The sequence below is a fragment of the Ischnura elegans genome, chromosome 4, assembly GCF_921293095.1.
Source record: "Ischnura elegans chromosome 4, ioIscEleg1.1, whole genome shotgun sequence".
NCBI classification, from domain to species: domain Eukaryota; kingdom Metazoa; phylum Arthropoda; class Insecta; order Odonata; family Coenagrionidae; genus Ischnura; species Ischnura elegans.
Window position 1 is genome coordinate 42223789 of NC_060249.1, and position 15256 is coordinate 42239044.

Consider the following 15256-nt stretch of genomic DNA (forward strand, 5'->3'; position numbering starts at 1 on the left):
TTGAGAATGGATGCTTGGACCTCTGTTAGACCCGAAAAATTTTTTTGTTGTAGTGAAAATATTTCCCTTACATTTTGCTATAAATTGATTTGTCTCGACGGTTAGCTCATTTTTTACTGAGTTTTTTCTTTGCCTATACAATAAATAATTTTGTCTTTAACGGTGAATAAATTCCATGTTGGCTGAATATTGATGAGATCTTTGCTGAAAAATTGAATATGTGTGTATTCACATGCCTATGAAAACTTAAAATATGTAAGGTGTGATAATTTTAATGATCTAATTTCATATTTATCTCACTCGTCCCGCTGGCTTTTATGATGCTAGCAATTATATTGACTTGAATTTGGGGTGCACTGGTGCGATAAAACGATAATGATGAGAAAAAAGTGGAGAAAAATAACTATAAATAGTTCCTTCTTCCAGGTCAATTTCCTATTAGTCGCTCCGCTCCAATCTATTCATTGCGAAATAAAAACATCCAAGAGCTGAATTTTCCCTATATATTCTAGATTTTATCATATGTGTCAATTATTTTCTTTTTACGTTTCCATAGGTTCTTTCATTTGAATTTATCTTATTCGTGTTATCCCAACTTCTTTTACTCTTTGGCTTGGGTTTTCCTCTTGTGGCGTAAGTTGTTTGAATAAACTCGAGCACGTAAGTGACTTTCTAAAAATTTGGCCTTTCCACTAAATATTTTTCAGTAATGTCGTGCCCTTCGGTTTGTCTACGGACATGTGTAACGCCAGGGATATTTGTCTAGTACCTATTTTTAGTGTTATCTCTTACACCAATCTTTTCGCAGGAGTCCATTGTTTCGCTCAGCATAAGTACGTAAGAACACCACTATTTTTAGAAGGAGATTGAGTAAGCATAGAATGGAATGAGCTAGAGTATGCCGCCGGTGTTCCGAGTTACGAAAAGCCTTGAATTTGTTGTGATACTCTATGCAGAGGCGTTCGCGATTTTCAGATGCGTGTTTGTACCAAAATGTAGCGTTAATGTGGAACGGTATAAATGTCTCAAAATTCCGTTTGCATGGCCATTTTATGTCCAAGAAGTTATTTTTCGGCAATAATATGTCACGAGAATCCTTTTTGTAAAACAAAGTGTTATAAAAGTCATTGTAGTGGCCGATACTTTTTGGAGTTCCGTTATCACAGAAAAGGAATAAAATTTTGAACAATTTCAGTCAACAAACGCGTTGACTGAAATGAATTTTTAATATTGAGTGTAATTTAGCGAAGTATAATAACTTTTCTTTGTTAAAATATTTTCGCACTACGTATTTGTTCGTTTTATACCAGGTAAAAGATAGCAGCCTTGTGACCGTGACATTCGAGATTTGAAATATTAAGGAAGTCTGATAAAAGGAAAGAAATAAAAAATTCCAGTTATCCATTGGCAGTATTTATAATAATAAATTGTGTTTTCGCTGTTGAGGTACGGAGTCTGTTTGTAATACGCTAGCTTGCATACCTGTTCATTTAATATTTTTCACGGAAGCAAACAAGCGCAAGGTCCTGTTCTCGTTCGAATTTTCACGGATAATAGAGAGCTGACACTGTTTTAGAGGTGGAAGATGATGTCCATCGTCGTGGCTGAGCGTCAACTGCATGACCTCCCGGCAAGGTCCATTAACCTGATCCACTTAACCTTTTGTTGCGCCGCCGCCCGTTGGGACGACGCCGGCCGATCCAAGAGATAATCTTTTTGTGATATCCTCTGATCCCGTTGAGCTCAGCTACGTTCCTGCAGGTCCTCGAGATAGGCAAGTCACGCCTATGTTCACATGTAGGCAGTGACTTGCTTTGGGATTTCAACCTATAATTTTAAATGCCCGTAATGGGTGTGATAATGAAGCATTAGTGCCCCTTAAATAAGTTGATTTATACCTGAAAGCAGTATGATTTTGAAGAAAATATTCCATTCCCTAAATTCCTATTAATACTGTCTACCACACGCTGTCATCCTTTATAGGTGTTTTTTATACTTTGCAAGTGTCAGGCAGTCATTGATTACTTTTATTTTGAGCAGAAGCTGTTTAATCTGCGCTGTCGCTTGTAACAATGTATCAGTGTATTTGAATGAACGAGATCGCATTTTATAATGAGGTGTTAATATAAGTTCTATCAGTTTTTCACATTTTGTACTATAATTTGTCCTGTATGGTGCATTTATTTTTAAAGAAAATGTATTTATTTCGTAAAATCATATTGATTCCAAGAAAATTATATTTTTGGCCATTTCCGAGTTGTAATGAAACTTATTTTGAAGTTACGGTGATTGAGGAAACAATTACTGTTGAAGTGAAGATATACTTTTAAAAGAAAATAATCCAGGTGTGAAGGGGAACGCTAATGACGTGTAGGTAATGGCACTCGATGTGACTAATCAAGTTGGTGTCTCTCTGTTTTATGAGGACGGATAAGCAGTATGCTGTCTATAAAGAGGTCTCCTTGCTTTCATTACCCAGAGCCCTATTCTCCGTTGTTTATTTCGATTGATGTGTAAACAATGAATTCCTCGGAGTTCGAGGGAAATAGTTCTTGTGATATTTTAATTTTGATTACTTACTGCACCGTTAAAAATTCGTTTTTCCTTCCAGTCTTCACTTTAGAAAGACGCTAAGCGTAGTATATTATTAATAAATGTATTTCCATGGGAATAATCTTGTCTATCGAATCAGATTTGAGGTGATAATTTCGTTTTCTTGCCTGATATGACTCCCGAATTACGAGAATAGTTTTTTTAGGTGCATAGAAGCTGTAATTGGTCATTGGAAATACATAGCTTTTTTAGGATTGAATTGCTGATGTCATTTAATTTTTGATGATGTATTCGATAACTTGACAATCTCCCTATTTATCCCTCGTTTTTGCCCGTTGTTGGTATTTTTACATTTCACGATTTTCGCTGGAAATCGCCCGTGTCTTCTTCGAATCGGCCCACAATTCTTAGAAATTATGCTAATGACCTCCTTTTATGCAAAGCACCGGATAGGAGTAAAGGTTAAGCGTGTTTACTTCTGCTTTGTATTCTCGCCCTATAAGGGGAGGATGACGCAGCGGCACCGAGCCAAGACGAATGAACCCGCGGGAGCCTGCGTTCGTCTATGTCAAGGAATGCTTTCTAAAAGGATGGACGGCATTAATCTTTAGTCGCACAATCGTTAATAGGTTAAGTGCGAAAATAAACTGAGTCCTCATACGAATTTTTTTATTTGAGGATGAAATGTTTTTCCTTCCTCCAGAATCTTTTCTTGTTCTGTAGGTGCGTGCGTGGGGGAAGTCATGAATTATTCAGCTGCGGTGACCTCGTATCGGCTCAGTTTCTCACTCGCGGTGTAGTATTCGCGCGTCAGGAGCAGTGTTGTTTTTGACGTGAGGCGATGCGTTTTTGTTACAAGCCATTGGCCTCCCTGTTTCTCCGGCTGCGATCGGATTGTTGAAGCGACTCCAGGGGAAGTCATTGCGGTGTAGCGTATGCAAATTTTTCGCGTGCGATTTGTGCGTAAAGGGTGCTTTGCGGTACGAGTCTCGACAAGAGAAATGCAGGAAATCAATCAAGTGGGTGGAACGCGTCTGACTTGGGGAAAGGAGTTGGAGAAAATTCTTGCGCTCAGTCGTAAAAATCTCGTGTCGGGAGTGTCATCGTTTCAGCATGCCAATATACCGGTATTTGATTGATTGTTAAGTTCTTCAGCATATTTTATATGGCCTAATGACTTCGATTTTTATGCTTAACGAGCCACCGCAGTGGTAAACCCAAATAAAAAGAGAAGCGAATAGAAATAAATACTGAAACGAAAGGAATTAGGGGTTGATTATGGGTCATTCATCAGTTTCAGTCATTAATCAATACCTTCGTTATCTTATGTTAGCCAATTGCTTTATAATTTGTATCAGATTGGAAAATAATGGTGTTTTTCGTTTATAATTGATGGCACTAAGGGTTTATGGTTAATCCCGTATTTCAACTATACCTCTCAATCTTCAACTTTTAAATACCAGCCATTTCGTTTAACGTGTGGCTGTTCTGTCTTATGATTCTGCAAATTTTTAAGCGTTTTACCTCTGTGTATCGAAGACTGACCTTGATGTCATTTTATGTTCTGAATATTGAATATTTGTATGCGTAGTACAATTTTGATTTTTACTTTGAAATCCATTGGTGAATTATTTTCGGTTCCAAATAATAATTGATGATTTCTTCACTGCGGTTATTATCTCGATGTGAAAACATTTTCCGCAGCCAGTGCTATACGAGTTCTTAATTCAAGCAGGCAATGAAAATAATTATCGGAATAAAATTATTACTTCATTTTTCACAAAGAATTTTGTTGGAATTTATTTAAAATTAAGTTCAATGATGACCCTTTATATTGTGATGGGCCGCTTGCACTCTTATAGACCATGTAAATGCGCCTAACTTTTAAATAACTGCTGTCTGTTAGAGGGAAATTTGTTACTTAATTCATAAACTTATATCTGGAGAGAGCTTTACGCGTTTCTCTGCAATCAAAATGAAACTACCCTACTTTCATCTTGTATCGATCTCGGTAATATTTTATGCCTGTGATTTGCATTCGGAAAGGCATAATGGGTTTCTAATTGAGAAATTGCGTCGTCAAATGAAATTTTGCGATCCATTCGTGGCGGGAGGGTAATTTATTCTTGTACGTTCAGACAGCCAATAATAAAAACAGTTGCCGAGCTCAATCTATTTCTTTACGACAACCTGTTCAGTCATCGTCTTCGAAATTCGACGGGTTTCAAAGTTATTGGTCATTATTCCCCCTTCTCTGACCTCGTCCATTGGCCTCTTGCCAATATCCCATTGAAAAGTGTGCCCGTACGTGAACGCTTGTTTTAACACTCTTTAAGTCGTGTTAGTTTCTCTAGTCTAGAGGAAACTAGTGCTTAAATTTAAAAGAGTAGACGTACTGGATTATAAACGGAAATGCAGTGGATTAAGGGGCAATAATTGGCCAGGAAAAAAGTTAAAAATCAAACCTTAATGATGTACGGAGGATGGAACTCTTAGAAGAAACAATTTTTCGTTTTCAAGAGCCAAGCATGCTAGTGAAATTGGTTGTATGATTGAGAACATTTGCGGAAGTACACGTTATCATATTGATTAACGCAGCAGTAAGTAGGTAAAAATGAATTCGTTTTTTGTGGGTATCAATGGTGTTATTCCGAATGAAAATTTTATCCTTTCATCATTGGTAAAGCCATATTACTTGATGAGACCATTCATCTGCTTGGGCCAAACCTGATAAAAATTCATAGTATTTATTTATCCATGTTTTCTATTTCATCTTTGTCCTATGTTCTAGGATATTAATGATTTGTCTAGAAATATGGACGCATGCATACATTTCTGCTCGCTAGTTCTGTAGCAGAATTTCTCTATAAGAACCTAATCAGGATATAGGCTTTTCAGGGTAATTTAAATTTTATGCCAAAAATTTTAGTTTGCGACTTAGCCCATCCTTTGTAGGTCTTTCCTGTAGTATCTAGAGCAAGTTAACGCCCTCGGTGTGGTTGTAAAAAAGCGTTCCGTGTAATATTCCTGTAACATGGTCTGAGCAGTATTATTTTGCCTTAATGAAGATAACCAGCCTTGCTAAATTTGCCTTGGTAAATTTTCACAGATTTCTTTGGAAAAACGTGTCTCAACGCTGAGGCGTTGTTCTCAGGTATGCCTTAGCGTCGAAACGCGTGGTACTAAAAAAATATGTGAAAATTCACAAAGGTTGTGCATCTTCATTCAGCATAAATATTCACCAGGTAAAAGCCGAATCGATCGACTTCATTATTTTGCCCACTAAACAATTTATTAGGAATATAATTATGTTTACTTTGATATGCATTCCGTCTGCTATATCCCCTTCTATTGAAAGGTTTGTTTATTTTATTCAGGTTTCGAACATTTTTCATGACAATTTAAAATACCTTTCTCAATTTCATCAAAATCCAGCATTATGATGACCTCAATTATAAAATTAGGCCGAAAAAGACCTTTCTTTTATTCTTGTACATCCTTCGAGATCCCCTTTCTTTTTTCTCTCTCCTTGAGAAACTATCACGTAATCCTTATCTTTGTTTTACTTTCGAGGTTAATGTAAGAAATCTTTTCTCGAAATTCACCATTGCATGCCAGGAAATGGAATGAGTCAAGATTGAAGAGTATTAGTTTCAAACAACAGTGTTTCATCGATTCTTAATGATTCCTTTATTTTAGGGGTTGGTTATTATTTTAAGCAAAGGATGACATCTGGAAAAATCGCATTGCCTCTCAAATATCTTCTATTATAGGGTAACGTGAGAATGTACGTATTCCCTGAGCTTTACATAATTTTACCGGAATGTTTCCGTAAATTGATGCCTAAGGCAATTTTTGCATATTAAGAAACGCGGCAGAGAAACAGTGTTGGATCCAGCGGGGTAGGCTTTGAAGTAATTCAGGGTATGATCTCACGTCGGGCGCGCGTGTGGTCTTTGTACGTGTGGAGGGAGTCGTGTTGAGGTCAAGGAGGGACGGAGTGGTGGAAGAGAGAGGGTAGGAGGGTGGGGTGTTTGCGTAGTGAGCATAGGGGTGGAGGGGGTGGGAATGATTTCGCCAATGCGTGATTTTGGGTTCCTCACTCTGCCATTCGGTCGTGGATGCAATGCAGTTTCAGTGCTGGCGAGCAAAAGAGATTTTTTCCGGCCGAATAGTCAATTGAAATAGAGATTGGTAGAGGTGTGTGAAAGATGTTACTTACAGAAGAGAAAATGGAATGGTGATTAAAAGGAGTGAAGGTGAAAGGAGTTTGAGGTAAAAAGCTCCAGTAACTTAACACGAGGAAAAACTTTTAAAATAAAGATAAAAATAATTTTTGTTTAACTAACAATGTATTTTAAATGTTTTTTTTTTTCATTTTTAGGCCATTGTATGTTGGCCAATGGTGGGCGTTCATTGAACTGTTATTTTAACCTTTCCAACTATTTTTCCCAAGACTTTTAGTACTGCTTCTTGTCTTTAATTAATATTTTTTTTGTTATCCATGCATCTTAATTTGAAACTATTATTTTTCTTTTCTATCATTAAAATTCTTTTTTAATTCGTCTGTAGAAGTTTTGGGAGAAATCAGTCTTCAGGGGCGCGTATGAATCTTATGTTCTCATATTGGTGTTGTAATTTATTAGCTCTTCCCTTTGCTGGTATAAAAAGGATTTTGGAATTGGAGTGAAAAATTACCTACTTACGAAAGAATCACAAAATTAAGAATTTGGTACTTGAATATGTTTATCTCCATGCTTATTGCTAGTGTATGATCCTCAAATGGTTTCAGTAAGGCTATCTAAATGAGCATTCGTGCTATAGATCTCATAACTCATAAATGCCTACTGTGATTTCGTTAAAATATTCAATGCTAGTAAATTGCTAGCATTTTTGTTAGCGTAAATCACGCAAAAATTTTCCCGCCCACTTAATTTATCCCTCCAACCAAGGCCGACATTTCACGCACAAGCGTCGTTTTTAGTAAGTGTTCGAGTTACAAGTCGACTATAGCTACTGAATGAAAACTTTTAACCCTAATGACCACCTATGATGATCTTTGGTAGTATTTCATTTTATGTTATGCTAAGCGTAAATTTTACGTTCCTTCGAAGACGCATGTAGTTGTTGTTATGGGTAATGCGTCTTTTCATGTTTTGAGGCAGTATATTATTAAATAAATTATACCCAGAATAAGCGTAGGAAAGGCAGTGAGTGTCATGAACGCTAGTAAAAGCAATTATTAAGGAAGGAGTGACGGTATGTTAAGAAGAAAGGGAGCATGGAAGTTTATACGAGGAAAGGTGTGCGCAAAACCTTTGATCACAAGAAACAGTAAAGTAACCGTCTGCCCTTAATTACACGAGCGCAGTCACATGCATTATTTGTTTTTCTTAGTCTCAGAAGAGAAGGACACGATCCGTTGGTAGATTGGTCACACGGATATTAATGCACTTAACCTCTTGGCAGACGGTCAGCATTACCGTCAGCATAACTAGGTCGCTGTTGCGAAATTCGCGGCGATTATCCGCGGGGTTGTATCCGCCCGCCGCCGTGGGAAAGGCATTCCTCCTTGGCTTTTGGCCTTTTCCTGGCGAATCTCTTGATTGCGTTTCGGAAGTGTCTTATTTTGGCAACGCTGTGAGGTAGCTAGGGTGGATGTTGCGGTAAGACGGTGATCAAAGAGGAAATTTGGGGAGAAGGAAGGGGTGCCCATCGGCGAAGGTGGGACACCTGTTCTCGTCCTCTGCCTCCTGGCCAAAGCACACTAAAACGGAGTGCCTTCTCCTCTTCTCTCACCGGAGCAGGATGGAGGCATTTAACTCGCGGAGGCTGAGGACTTAGGGGAGAATATTTCTTTTTATTTTCGCTCATCCTGTCCTTCTGCCTCTCTCTCTCATGACGGTAATAACTCTTCCCCGCATTAACGAGGTCCCCTCTACTCCTCGCTCATCCTCTTACATCCATCCACTTCAGTTTTCCTTTTATTTTCAAATGTTTTTTTCGTGTTTATTTTCCGCCCATCATCGCCAATTTCTCAGCAGCGCCTTCTATCTTCATCCGTCTCTCTTTTTTCATGCCAATTCGCATCCATTTTCAAAATCTTCCCACGATGAAGGAAGGGTTTTTGTAATTAAAGCCACTTCGGGTCCGGCAGGAGCGAACTAATAATGATGCGAATGTGGGGTAAGATGGGGGAATGAATGTGTTCCTTTCCTATTAACTCTTCGTCTTCTGTATTTTGCCGCTCCTTCTCTCTCAACATTCGTCCAACCGTAAGCTTGGCGTGGCTACCAAAAAAATGTTAAATTAAAGCTAATAACTCCCCCATTTTTCCTCGGGCTAGCGTCGCTTACTTGAAAATCTCGGGCTCCTTATTTCTCCTGTGTATTTGGAGCGGCGCGCCTTCTAATAAGCGTGAACCGCGGTCTCAAACTGGCGTGCCCACTTACCTTTCCGCTTCTCCCGGCATTTATATCCTCTGCCTCTCATTCTTTTATCCATTCCACCTTTTTCATTCCTCCCTGTTCATTCTTTATTTCCCCTCCCTTAGCCTTCCGTTCTCCAACCGCTCGAACGCAGTTGTTTCCTTTTCGGTTATTATTATTTAGTTTTCGTTTTTATGTATTTTTAGGACTACGTGCCCGAGCAGATGTGCTTTTTTTAGCGTGCTGAAGTCGGAGTTGGGTTGGAAGGGTAGGTGGAACCAGTTCTCTCTTCTTCTCCCTCTCCTCTTCTCTTACTCCATCCCTCCCTCTCCCTTCCCCCATTACTCCCTGAGGGAGGCCTCTCGGAGGGTGGGGTTGGAGGTAGCGGCGGACAAGCAGTCTGGCGACTGCGGCTCGTGAGAGGCCGCCGCATCACTCCTTGTTTTCTTCCTCTTTCTCGTCCTCTCCTACCCGCTCGTCGTCGTCCATACGTGAGGTTCTCTCCCGACTGCTTGGATCAAAACAAATAACGAATACAATATTTTCGTTGGATGCGCCATTTAAAATGTGCCGCTTTCGCTGTTGACACGCGTCAGATACTGGAAAGCCGTAGTGGGATGATTTAGCGGCGAAAATTGTTTGGAGTTGCGTTTTTTCTCCCAGAAGTTGGACGTGTGACTGAGGCGCTAGATATCCTTTTTTGTTTATTTGTTTTGCGCATATGCCTATCGAGAATTCCAAACAATGCCCTTAGTCAATATTGGTTGAGAGCTTCATTTCCATTCTCCTGGAGGAACCTCGTTCAGTGATTTTATATTTGGATAATTGACCGCAATTCTTTTCTTCCTACGCTTTACTTGTTGGTCCTGATAGCTCCAATTTAAATTTACTCTCCAATACCTCAGGAAGAAGGACTTGCAGGAGCATGCGTGTTGCCAGATAAATTTCGCTGTTAAGCTTTCCTCATTTGAAGGCAGCTATTCTGTATATTATACTTTTTTCAGTGATATTCGGAACTCGAAAATAATAAATTCAATTCTGTGTAGATATTCTGGCTACCTAGCCGTCCCTTGAGTTCTTGGAATCCTTAGACGAACTTGATTTCTTTCTTATGAGCCTTCGTTCTACCAGCGCCGCCGCCCTTCGTCACACATAAAAGGATTCTTACTAAGGGAAGTCCGGTAGAGATGCCCCACCTAAGGAAATGTCTTCATATCTATGACTGAGGTAATAGTAAGAATGTAGGACTTAGCGATATAATACAACATTTATTGATTATTAACAATATACGAACAAATTTCGATTAAAAAATATTCACCCCAAAATATTTAAACTTTTCCATAAATATGCATTTGGCCATCTCTCCCAACTGTCCGGGTGAGACGCCCCACCTCCTCGGGAGAGATGCCCCATGCAGCTCAAGCTGAATTCAATATTACTTAAACTTGTTATATGATAACACATTCAAAATAACTTAAATTTATTATATTAATATAACATTTAAACACATTTTGAAGCAGCGTTTGTAAAAGGATTGTTCTAAATTGCATGATTTCAGAGAAAATAATCTTTAAATATTGCACTGAAACTCGTTTATGTACTAATGAATGACAACAATAGAAATAATAATATTTTACAGGAGCTTCTTAACAATACAAAAAAATTGTTTAAAACGTTGCTCTTCTTTTTTTCCTCGATAAGTTTGGTTCTACATTTATTCCCTGAGATTTCCGTAAATTGTGCATGACTCGTGCAGACAATGATCGCAATTGCAACATTTGATCAAGTCTACTGTTAATTTTGTGGTAAAATAGTTATCCTCACATTCCAAAAATCTGTTCTGGTCATCATCAATGATCAGTTTTTCCTAATTCTTTTCCAAATTTACTATTTTTGAAGCGCTTTATTTTTTACTCTTCGCCCTCATCTTTCCTTATTTTACGTGTTCGCCGAACGTCAGTACTTTCGCTGTATGTATCAATTTTCTCGAATTTATTTCGAAGGTGGTGAATGGTTATATTTGATTCAACGGTTTAGTAGGTGCCATTTTAGAATTCTGATGATCCTTTGACGGCTTAAAAGTTGCTTAAAGGCTTCTCTGGATGTCCCAGGCATTGAACTAGGGTCATGTACTCCGGACAGTTGCTTAGAGCTTTGGGTTTCTATCGCTATTATTCCATCACTTATGTTGAAGAAGTGTTAAGGTAATGTTGATGGGTCCATAAGAAATATGTCTATCTCCCCGAAGCCAGAACTTGGTCGGAGTCCATTCAGAGTCTGAAAATTTCTTTTTCGGTCAGACGCCTTTGAACATTAATGAGGAAGAACTTGCTCTTCAGCGTTGCAGCACGCAATCACGGTGTTGTTTTTTTCTCTCTCCATAGATTATCAGAATCTGAACATCTTTAGCACCTTTTGCGGATAAAATATTCCCTAGGACGTTATTTAGCCGACAACCACACTCGTCCATATTGTAGGCGTTGGCCGGCCTGGTAAAGAAATCATTCTCCTGAAATAATTCTGAGAGTATTTTAGAGAAGTCACTAATGCTTTCTCTATTCATACCTTCACCCATAGCAGTTGACAACCCTTAAGACTGCCTAGCACTAAGTTCTGGATTTTTTAAAATGAATTAAGCCACTCACAACCCGACATCTTCAGTTCTACATTGAAGGACAAGCTTTTCAGCAAATTGATAGGCTATTGATATACCTACTAGTCTCTCGATCAGGTGCAAACCCAGACTTTTCCAGGCGTTGATTATGACTGACGAGACGCTTTTCCTGCTCCATGCCAAATGGACCTAAAGCTTTGCTTGCATTACCCTATGGCTGCATCGGCGATGAGTCCGAGCGGGGACTAGAAGTACCTCGCAGCCTCACTTATTCCGCTATCACCAACTTTAAGCCTCGTGAGAGAATCTTTAAATTGCTATTCGGCATTATCGAAAGTGAAAAGATAAAAAACAATCGATTGAATCACTCAAGTGAGCGATGATCGACAACAACTAAACGAACGACTTAGTCAATCACTAATGGATATGGGATTTAAATAATACGCAGGTCAGAAGGAGGCAGTGCTGAGAAGAGAGATGTGTCTGCTGCAACAAGTGATTACCTTTAGAAGATGACAATGAATCTGTTGCGAATGGTTGTATCATTATTTATATTCTTGCCAAGGAGGCTTAGCTGATTTGTTTATGCTTGAGGCAATAAGTCATGGACTAAGATTGTAAAGGGCATTGCATAAAAAGCTTTAATAAACTGATTCGATAATCGTGGAGATCGTCTCCATACCCATCTCCACAAATCAGACTGTATCAAAGCAATTAAAAAATTAGGAGGCACTTTAGCACTCTTCTATTTACTAATATTACTTCTATCCAGTGGCGGATCCAGGATAAGAACAAGGGGGCGGCTAAGTGGGGTTAAAACTTCCAGCAGTAGTGGGGGTCGGAAAAAATTGCCATTCTATCTAGCGTAAGTTGGATACCCAAGGGGGGGCTGCAGCCCCCCCTTGCGTATCCCATTTACCCCAACCCATATATCCCCCCGATAAATCAGCCACTGTCTCTATCGTATTGGTTATAATCAATTGAAAACAATACAGGTAGGGCATCTATACCTTAAGATAGCACTGGGGCATCTATCCCGAGGAGAGGTGGGGCGTCTCTCCTTTCAGTACGGGAGAGTTGCCCTTACAGCCAGCGTGCCAACACATGATCTAAGATGACTTGTCACTGCTCTCGGGCATTTGAAAGATGCTGCTACAAGTTTTCACCCGTTAATTCAAAGTATTCAAACATTTTAACTGATGCCGACCGGAACCATTATGCTCTTTCTTATAGCAGAGCGGATATTTCGGAGTACTCAGTTGAAATGATGTTCTAAAGTAGCGTAAAAAAATCGAATCACCGCGAAACTCATGCAGCCTGTCTTTAGTTGTCCAACTAATTGACGGACATCATCAGCAGAGCAATCTGATTGTTCTTTTTCAACCTACTACGATTGGGGCATCTCTCCCGGTGGGGCATCTCACCCGGACTTACCTTATTATAAATTATCGTTGGGCGCGCTTTTCGCTACCATATTTTCATATCCGCTTGTTTGAAACCAATCTCTGATGAAAGGGAAGAGGGTGAGATAGTGGGCAGAATTGCCTCGCCAGGCAAACTTTTTATGAGGGCGACCCTATTCCCATGTGAAAACTGCAAATTGATGGCGCTCTTTAGCGTAACTCGCGAACATAGATGGGATGGAACCTCATCGCTAGCTCAGCCTTTTCAAATATCATTTGCACCATAGGAGTGAAGCTTTTCACGTTTTACATTTGACCATACTATTTCGCGATAATTCTTTTTTATGTATTATCTTTTTAAAATAAACTCAGAAAATTCTATTATTCTAAATTATTTTTTCTACCATTGTTCCCAAGAACTTTCAATCTTTTGTCCAATGCTTCATTGGCTCGTTGTAGCATTTATTGCTATTCTAGTGTTTATTTTACTCTATGTTGCTCATTGAGTTAGCGTTTATCTAGAGTCGCATCGTTATTGAAATTCTGCGTACAATAAGAGCTAGACAAGTTTTTGCATTTTTACCTCACCCATAGAATCTTGTCATGCAAATCACAGTTAACTCTATAACGAAATTTCCGTAATTTGGCGTAGAGATTACTGGTGATAAGCTTTATAAGACGTGTTGCGTTATTTAACGTGGAAAATTGTCAAAGGGGAGAAAGGAAGTTCGGCGAAATTTGGTGTTACACTCGGGAAATGTGGACCAAACGGTACAGAAGCAAGAATAAGAAAAGGGGTGAGACAAGGTTGTGCGCTTTCCCCCTTAATTTTTAATGTTTACATAGAGAAAGCCATCAACGAAATCAAGCAGAAACCTTCGGGTGTCAATATCCACGGAGAAAAAATTAGTATGCTGCGATTTGCTGACGACATAGCAGTCATAGCCGAGACAGAGAAGGATTTGAAGAAGACGTTGACAAACATGGAAAGGACAATGGCCAGATATCAGCTGAAAATCAACAAAAAGAAGACTAAGATATTAGTTTGCAGCAAAAGAGAGGAGGCTAAAACAAACATCAACCTAGGAAAGCATAAGCTTGAAGAGGTGAACGAGTTCTCTTACCTGGGAAGCCGAATTACCAGCGATGGACAGAGCAAGAAAGAAATACACAGTAGAATAGCGCAGGCGAAGAGGGCTTTCTACAAAAAGAAGAATCTTCTTACAGCTGAATATACCAGCACAGAAGTAAGGAAACAATTCATCAGATGCTACATACGGAGTATGTTTCTCTATGGAAGCCAGGCTTGGACGTTGACAGCAGCAGAGAAGTTAAGAGTGGAAGCATTCGAAATGTGGTGCTACCGAAGAATGATGAAGATAAAATGGATTGACCGTGTCAGTAATCAGGAAGTGCTAAGGAGAGTGGGAGAAAAGAGAAGCCTCCTAAAAACATTAAGCAGAAGAAGGGACAACTTAGTTGGCCACATTTTGAGGCACGATGGTCTGATGAAGACAATAGTTTAAGGACAAGTGGAAGGGAAAAAGGGCAAGGGACGGCCCGAATGAGTTATATAGGACAAGTTATAAAGGATGTAAAAGAGAATAAATATGTAGCTATGAAGAGATTAGCGGATAGGAGAGAGAAATGGAGAGCTGCGTCAAACCAATCTTAGGATTGTTGACTATTGATGATGAATGATGACTCGGGAAATGACGTGGTAAGGGGTGTGATGTGAATCGGAGCGGAATCGATTCAAAGAAGTACTAGCATTGTTGAGTTCGGAAAGAATATAATCAAATGAGATGAAAGAACGGTTGATGATTGGATTGAGTCGTTTGTGTAGAGACGAGCATAAGCTGAACGCCGTGTGATAAGTGGAAGGAGAACTATGTATATGAATCGTATGAGATTCTTGTACCGGAATTTCTGTGTAAATAGAATCATGATTTTGGCGTAAAATTATATGCACCAGTGGCGTAACTAGGAATATGCTTTGGGGGGCATGAGATGGCCTGGTTTGGAGAACCCAGGGTATGCCAGGGTTGGGGCATGCCATAACCGATCGATCTAATTCTACGCACTCCTAATATTCTTGATTGATACTAAGTCCATGTTAGTGTTCGGTGGAGAATAAATGTGCGACGTAACTTACGTTTCTGAAGTTGGTATGTGGTCACTGGTTTCCCGTTCGATGGGATACAACTTTTTTTGCTGTTTCCATAAGTGAATGCGGGTGAAAGTGTCTTCTTCGTGAA

The 15256-nt window shown here is 39.3% G+C and overlaps 2 protein-coding genes across 3 annotated transcripts in view; one reads left to right on the forward strand and one right to left on the reverse strand.

Annotated features, from left to right (window-relative positions):
* The window catches only part of LOC124157362, a 385239-nt gene that overhangs the window by 189854 nt on the left and 180129 nt on the right, over positions 1–15256 (forward strand). The window lies entirely within an intron of this gene.
* Positions 1–15256, reverse strand: part of LOC124157363 (ion transport peptide-like) — a 158291-nt gene that overhangs the window by 91703 nt on the left and 51332 nt on the right. The gene's annotated exons all lie outside the window — the stretch shown is intronic.